General features: G+C 50.3%; 1 protein-coding gene across 2 annotated transcripts in view; it reads left to right on the top strand.

Annotated features, from left to right (window-relative positions):
• The first annotated feature begins 3,440 nt into the window (after positions 1 to 3,440).
• Positions 3,441 to 6,000, top strand: part of BEND3 (BEN domain containing 3) — a 41,391-nt gene continuing 38,831 nt past the window's right edge. For both annotated transcript variants that reach the window (XM_045842692.1, XM_045842693.1), the window contains exon 1: positions 3,441 to 3,708. The gene's annotated coding sequence lies outside the window, so the exon portion shown is untranslated. The remainder of the gene's footprint in view (positions 3,709 to 6,000) is intronic.

The raw sequence follows: 6,000 nt of genomic DNA, 5'->3' as shown, positions 1-6,000 counted from the left end.
AAATGAGTTCATTAGATCACTTGCAGCAGCTCTAATTTGAAATCTTGAAAAATGCCTTTCTAATTTAAAAATTTCCCATCAAGCGGACTTCTACAGCTCGGGTTATTCTTCCAGGTGTTTGTGCGCATCCTTCCAGACCAGGAGCAGTCCTGAAGACTTCTGCGGGCTGGACTGGGCAGCAGTTGTGTTTTTCATCCCTCATTTCTCTCATCTTACTCCATATTTATTCATTTATTTTTATTTTTAGACAGAGGGGAAAGGAGGAAGAGAGGGAGAGAAACACTGATGTGTGGTTGCCTCTCACACGCCCCCCACTGGGGACCTGGCTAGCAGCCCAGGCCTGTGCCCTGACTGGGAATCAAACTGTGACCCTTCAGGTCACAGACTGGCACTCAACCCACTGAGCCACAACAGCCAGAGCTATTTTTTTTTTTTTCCCCATAAGGCATTACTTTTATCTGATAGCATTTTCAGAACTATAATTTTTTAAAGATTTTGAAAGAATTTATTTTTAGGGAGAGAGGAAAAGAGGAAGAGAGGGGGGAAACACTGACATGTTAGAGAAAGGTTGATCTGTTGCTCCCAACTGCTCCCAGCCCACTGGGCCCCACCAGTCAGGGCTGGGACTATTCTTTTTTAAGGGCTCCAACATACAACTGGATTACAACTATTCCAATGTAGTCGGTTTCACCTTTATGTACTATTTTCCCTTCTTCCTTTTAAAGAGAAAACTACAGGCCCAAAATGGTGTCCCTCATGCTAAAAGCCCATGATATTAAACCTAGATTTAATATCTGATCTAATTACAGTTTCAGCCAAACTCTCCCAGAAAAGTCAACTTAAACAACTAGCCGGGAGTTCTCCGGTCCAGCACCAGTAAGGTCGCCTGTCACGTGGGCCCTCTCATTCCCCACCCCCAATAGGAAGAAGAGGCAATCTGCATGATAAAAACCATGTCGTTTGCTTCCCTCCCCTAAGGAAGACGTCCCGGCCTACAGATAATCCTTTCTCTTTCTTTTTTTTTAATAGCTGCCTAACCCCATCCTTCTTTTAGGTGGGATGCTGCCTGATTCATGAATTGCTTAATAAGCAACTAGATCTTCAGTTTATTCAGTTGAATTTTTTATAACACATTAAAAAAACAAAACCTCATATAAATACACAAAACCATTTGAGGATAGTTTTCTTCCCTAGAGAGCAATGATTTTCATTTCTATTAATAACTTATTTGGAATAAACAGCTTACTTTGAGTAGGTTGATCCACATATGCAAATTAAGACACATATTTACAATAATTCCCAAGGTCACTTTGTAGATAAAGGGATATGCTTTGAAAAGTCAACTGTGTCAGTGAATTGTGTTGCTTATCTTAGATGCTATTTTTTTACTATTCTATTTGACAGTCTGTGGTTTCAAACAATATGAACAAAGAAATGTTAATTTCTATTTTACTTCTATTGTTTTGTGTTATGTATCTTTAAATACCTGACTTGATACAGTGAGTGACTAAAGATATATTCTTCATAACACACTCCATCTAATCCCCTTTGTAAAAATTTTACATTTTTAAACCACTTTGCAGGCCACTTAAAACTGCAAAGTGAACTTAAATGCTAGTCTTAAATCTTTCTAACTCTCCTACTGGGAAATCCTAGAAAATTGAACTAATGAAATACAGTTCATACTTTTAAAATTCTAATTATGACTGTCACATTAAACCGAAGGTGAGACTAAAACTGCTGCATCTGTTAACTAAGTCAAGCAATGTACTACGTCATATGTGTTACTTAGTACGAGTGTAAAAGTCAAGTCCTAGGCAGAAATCGAAGCACCTCCATTCTGTCTTCTGGGAACGTATAAATTAACTATTCTCCCCAACGGCCCTCCCCCCACCCTCCCTCCGCCCTATTTTACATGTAGATAGGGCGACTCAAGTCTTTTGAATTTGAAGGGCTGCTATCTCGACTCCATTCTTTTCATCATCCTGTTTTGAATGACACTGAGAACGTATGGATTCTTTTTTAAAACCACCCCCTGGATGCTGAGCTCCGTTCTCCTGGCAGCCAGCTAATTTTGCATAGCAATTAGTACCGACTTCTTAAAATGGGCCATCCAAATGTAGTTCGAGGATGTCTCTTGCAGTTCCTCAGTGGTCTCGGATAATCCTGTTGTTTTGTTTTTCCAAACCCGAAGAGGAGGAAATTACAGAATTACTAAATTCTCACTTGGAGTGGTGTGAAGAAGGATACCGTAATCGAAAACTATACGGTTAATTCAACCCCTTCCCGGGACAAGGCAGCAAGGATCCAGCATATGTCTTATTTTAAAATCTATTCTACCTATTCACTGACCGCGCCGGGCTGGGCCACATGGCCCTCCTCTCTAGCAGCCAGTCAGCTGGGAGCAGCAGATGGGCTCATTTGCATTTTCCTTCTTACACTTCGATAGGCAAATTAAAGGATTTTTTTTAAAATTTACATTTTCGCTGTTAGCCTGAAATGTAAACGTGGTTTAACTGTTGGATTGGGCTTCTCCGACCCTCACCCACCACACCCACCCCTTAAAGTCACTGAGACTTGAGAAAATACCCGAGTGGTAGGTTGTGTATTTATCAGGTTGAAATCTCCAGTTCGGAGTTACAGGAGTCTCAAGAATCAGCCTTTATTCAGATGGTGACACGTGTTTTTCTATTTTAAGCGCTGGGTGCAGCTATCCCGTGGGTTTGTGTGTGGTATGTGGGTCTGTGAGCCCGCGCACTTCTGAATCTCTCACTTTGCAGCCTCAAAACTTCGGATTACAAGTAGAAGGCAGATTTTTAGCTCTCGAGCTCACAACAGAGGGCGGCTACTGCGCTGGGGGAGTGGCCAGAGCCAGCGTTTCCCAGCGCTCCGGTCGCTCTCCAACAGCCCTCGACTTCATGCCGGCTCTCAGGGCCACTGGGGTCCCTGCGCCCCTATGTCTTTGTGCCCAGGCTCGGCGCGGGAACACCCGCCTGGGGGCCTAAGGAACCACGGAAATGCCAAGAATTCGGGAGAGGCGCGGGCGATAGGGGAGGAAACGCCCCCGCACAGTTGCCGTCCCGCGAAGAAAAAAAAGTAAAAAAAGAGGCTTTTCAAGTCAAACTCCTGGGGTCTGAGAAACCACGTTTTAGATAGATAACTCGCGGAGGAGAGAATACACTGTGTGCAGGGATCAGTCATTGTTAGCCAGCGCTGCCCTGGAGCGCCGTGGGTGCGCGGCCTCCGCCCCACGCCCGGGCAACCGGCGCGGGCCCACGTGGAGCAGCGCGGCACCCGCCAAGCGCGCGGGGCCGCCTGGGTCCCCGGATTGCGCGCCCCAGCTCCCCGCCGCGGCCGTTCACGCCCGAGCGCCGCCGCTGGTCCCGCGTGTGCCCCGCTGAGGGGGAGGGGCGGGCCAGGGGTGGGGGCGGAGGGGTTGTGGTTCCAATGCGGCGGGGGCTCCTGTGTCCTTGTGCGGAAATGACACACGGAGTCCCGTCACGTCACGCGAGAGCGCAGCGCACGGACACACACAAAGAGAGGGGAAAATACACGGCGCCCGCCCGCCGCCCCCAGGAACTCCCCGGGCCGCCCCGGCCAGGCCGTCGCGCGAGTCCCCAGCTCCCCGGACCTGCGCTACCCCGCACCCCACGTGGCGCCCAAACTCGGCGCGGGCCCGCTCTGCAAAGTACAGAACTCGTGTCCCAGGTAAGCGCGGGGCGGACCAAGCTGGCTGCGCGGCGGCGGCAGCTCCAGGGCAGACGGACTAGAGAGTGGTGCAACATCCATGCCGGGGTGGGGGCGGGAGCAGGGGAGGGGACGCAAAGGGGGGCTGCCCTGAGCGCGCCCGGCGGGAGGAGCGCCTACCCCCGCGCAGGGACGTGCGGCCGAGCAAACGCCCGGCGCCCACGGGCTCGCCGCGCCCATTGTGCTGCGCACCCCTTTGTGCCGCTCGGAACGCGGCAGCTCCATGGCGTCCCCGGGAGCACGCTCGCCGCGCGGGGGTGGGGGAGGCGCGGAGTGGAAGAGTCCGTGCTGCCGCCGCTGCTTACTCCACTCGCGCCGTGCGCCGGCCCCGCTCCCCTGCCTGGCGCCGCGATGCAGCAGCCGGGCCCGCCGGAAGGCTCTGCGGAGATCGCGGGGACTCGGTGCCCGCGCTCGGCCGGGCTGCGGCCGGGGACGTTTCGGCGTGAAGAAGGGGGTGTCTGAGCGGAACAGGGGGGCGGGGACTGTGGAGAGATGCCGAGCGGGGCGCGGGAGGCCAGAGGAGCCGGCGCTCGGAGGGACGCTACCTCCGGGGTCTGCAAATGGAGTGAGGCCGGCTCGCGGCGGTTGCCGCCGGGAGCGGACGGAGACGGGCCCCGCCGCCAGGGGGCGTAGCGCTCCCTCCCGGTCGTCCACGGCGCAGTTCGCGGTTCCCGCTGTCCGGGAGCTGGACGGGGCCCGGTTCCTTTGGGTGTGCACCCTGGCTGTCCACAGGCCTTCACGGGCGGCCGCGACTGGAGCTTGGGGCTTTCGCCGCTGCCCCTGACCTCTCACTTTTGCTATTTTTGCAAACGTGATTACCCACGCAGACTTTGCCCTCTCCTTATCGGTGAGTTGTGCAGCAAACCCTATGAAGACCTGTCTACCTAGACATACTTTTTTTTTTAACCAGGTGTTTTCACAGAGGTAAAACGATTCCTCAGGTGGCCTATCGGAAAGAATTTTACGCACCAAAGGTAACCAGACAAGGGTGCGTGGAATAGTGCTCAACGCTTCAGAGTCGGAAATGTTCAATTTCTCTTTTTTTAAAAAGTAACTTTGGAGTGTTTAACGCACACGGGGCAATGTGTAGGGTGTCACAAAGTTAATGTTGCAGGAAATGGAGCTCTGGGCCTGATTTGGTATATAAAGAGGGACAGAGGAAGCTCTTTTGCTTTCCACACCCCCAACCCTACTCCGCCCTTTTTTAAAAACAATGACCCCTACCTAGTTTGTGGGATTTTATCACCGTACAGGACCCTGTTAGTTCCCTCACTCTCAATAATGAGATTTGCTCAAGATTTTGTATTTTAAGTTTTCCACCCCTAGCCACCGCCTCAGGGTTTGATAACTTAGTAGGTGCTCAATAAACATTTGCTAAATGAATGAAGAGCTTCTTGGATTCCATTCCAAGATGGAAGGTGGGAGTCAGCGCAGCCTGTTACTGCTAGTGGGTTAACCTATCTGCACATGGCCCTTGAAGTGAAATTCATGGAGCCTTTAAAATTTGTCAGGTAAAAACTCCTGCCACTGAATGTGGATTTTACCAGAGGCACCATCTCCTTGTTGAAGTAATTTAAGAGAGAAGTTTTATGTCCTCACCACCACCACATACAAAGCACTAATAATAGCAATAGGCCAGTTAGGACCTAGCAGACAAGGTAGTCAACATGCCAATCTATTGAAGGGTATCACATCGACACACTTAATTAACACTTTCCCTTTTGGTGTCACTTCTAAGTTACTAAGCGGTTCCCGCTGTCCGGGAGCTGGAGGGGGCCCGGTTCCTTTGGGTTATCCCAAAGGAATAACAGAATTGTCTAATAATCAGGGAGAAGAAAATTGGAATCAACCATGGTAGAGGTTTGATTGGGTGATAATGTCCCACAGGAAAGAATGGCTTACCTGCCACTCTTCAGAGCTGTCCAGGAAGCCCCTGACGCACCGAGGAAAGAAACAACATGCATCTCAAATTTTATAATGTAGAAACACATGAAGGTTGCCGGCCAACAAAAACAGCATGGTGGCAGTGTACGAGAAGCTGGGGTGCAGTGTTTTGTTTCTGGCACTTAATTTTGATGACAAGTGGAGAATTATGGTTGCCACCCTTATTGTTCATTGTGCCCATTTTCTACTAACGTAAGTTTGGAGGAATTATTTGTAGAATTCATCTTTGGGGTGATGGAACTTTTTTGTGTCCTCTCATTGGTGCTTATAAGGAGGTATACCTGTGCCTTTTCACAGAACTGTACACCC

This window comes from Phyllostomus hastatus, unplaced genomic scaffold (assembly GCF_019186645.2).
Source record: "Phyllostomus hastatus isolate PE091 unplaced genomic scaffold, TTU_PhHast_1.1 phas_contig_40, whole genome shotgun sequence".
Classification (NCBI taxonomy): domain Eukaryota; kingdom Metazoa; phylum Chordata; class Mammalia; order Chiroptera; family Phyllostomidae; genus Phyllostomus; species Phyllostomus hastatus.
This window is presented reverse-complemented; position numbering and strand designations above follow the sequence as displayed.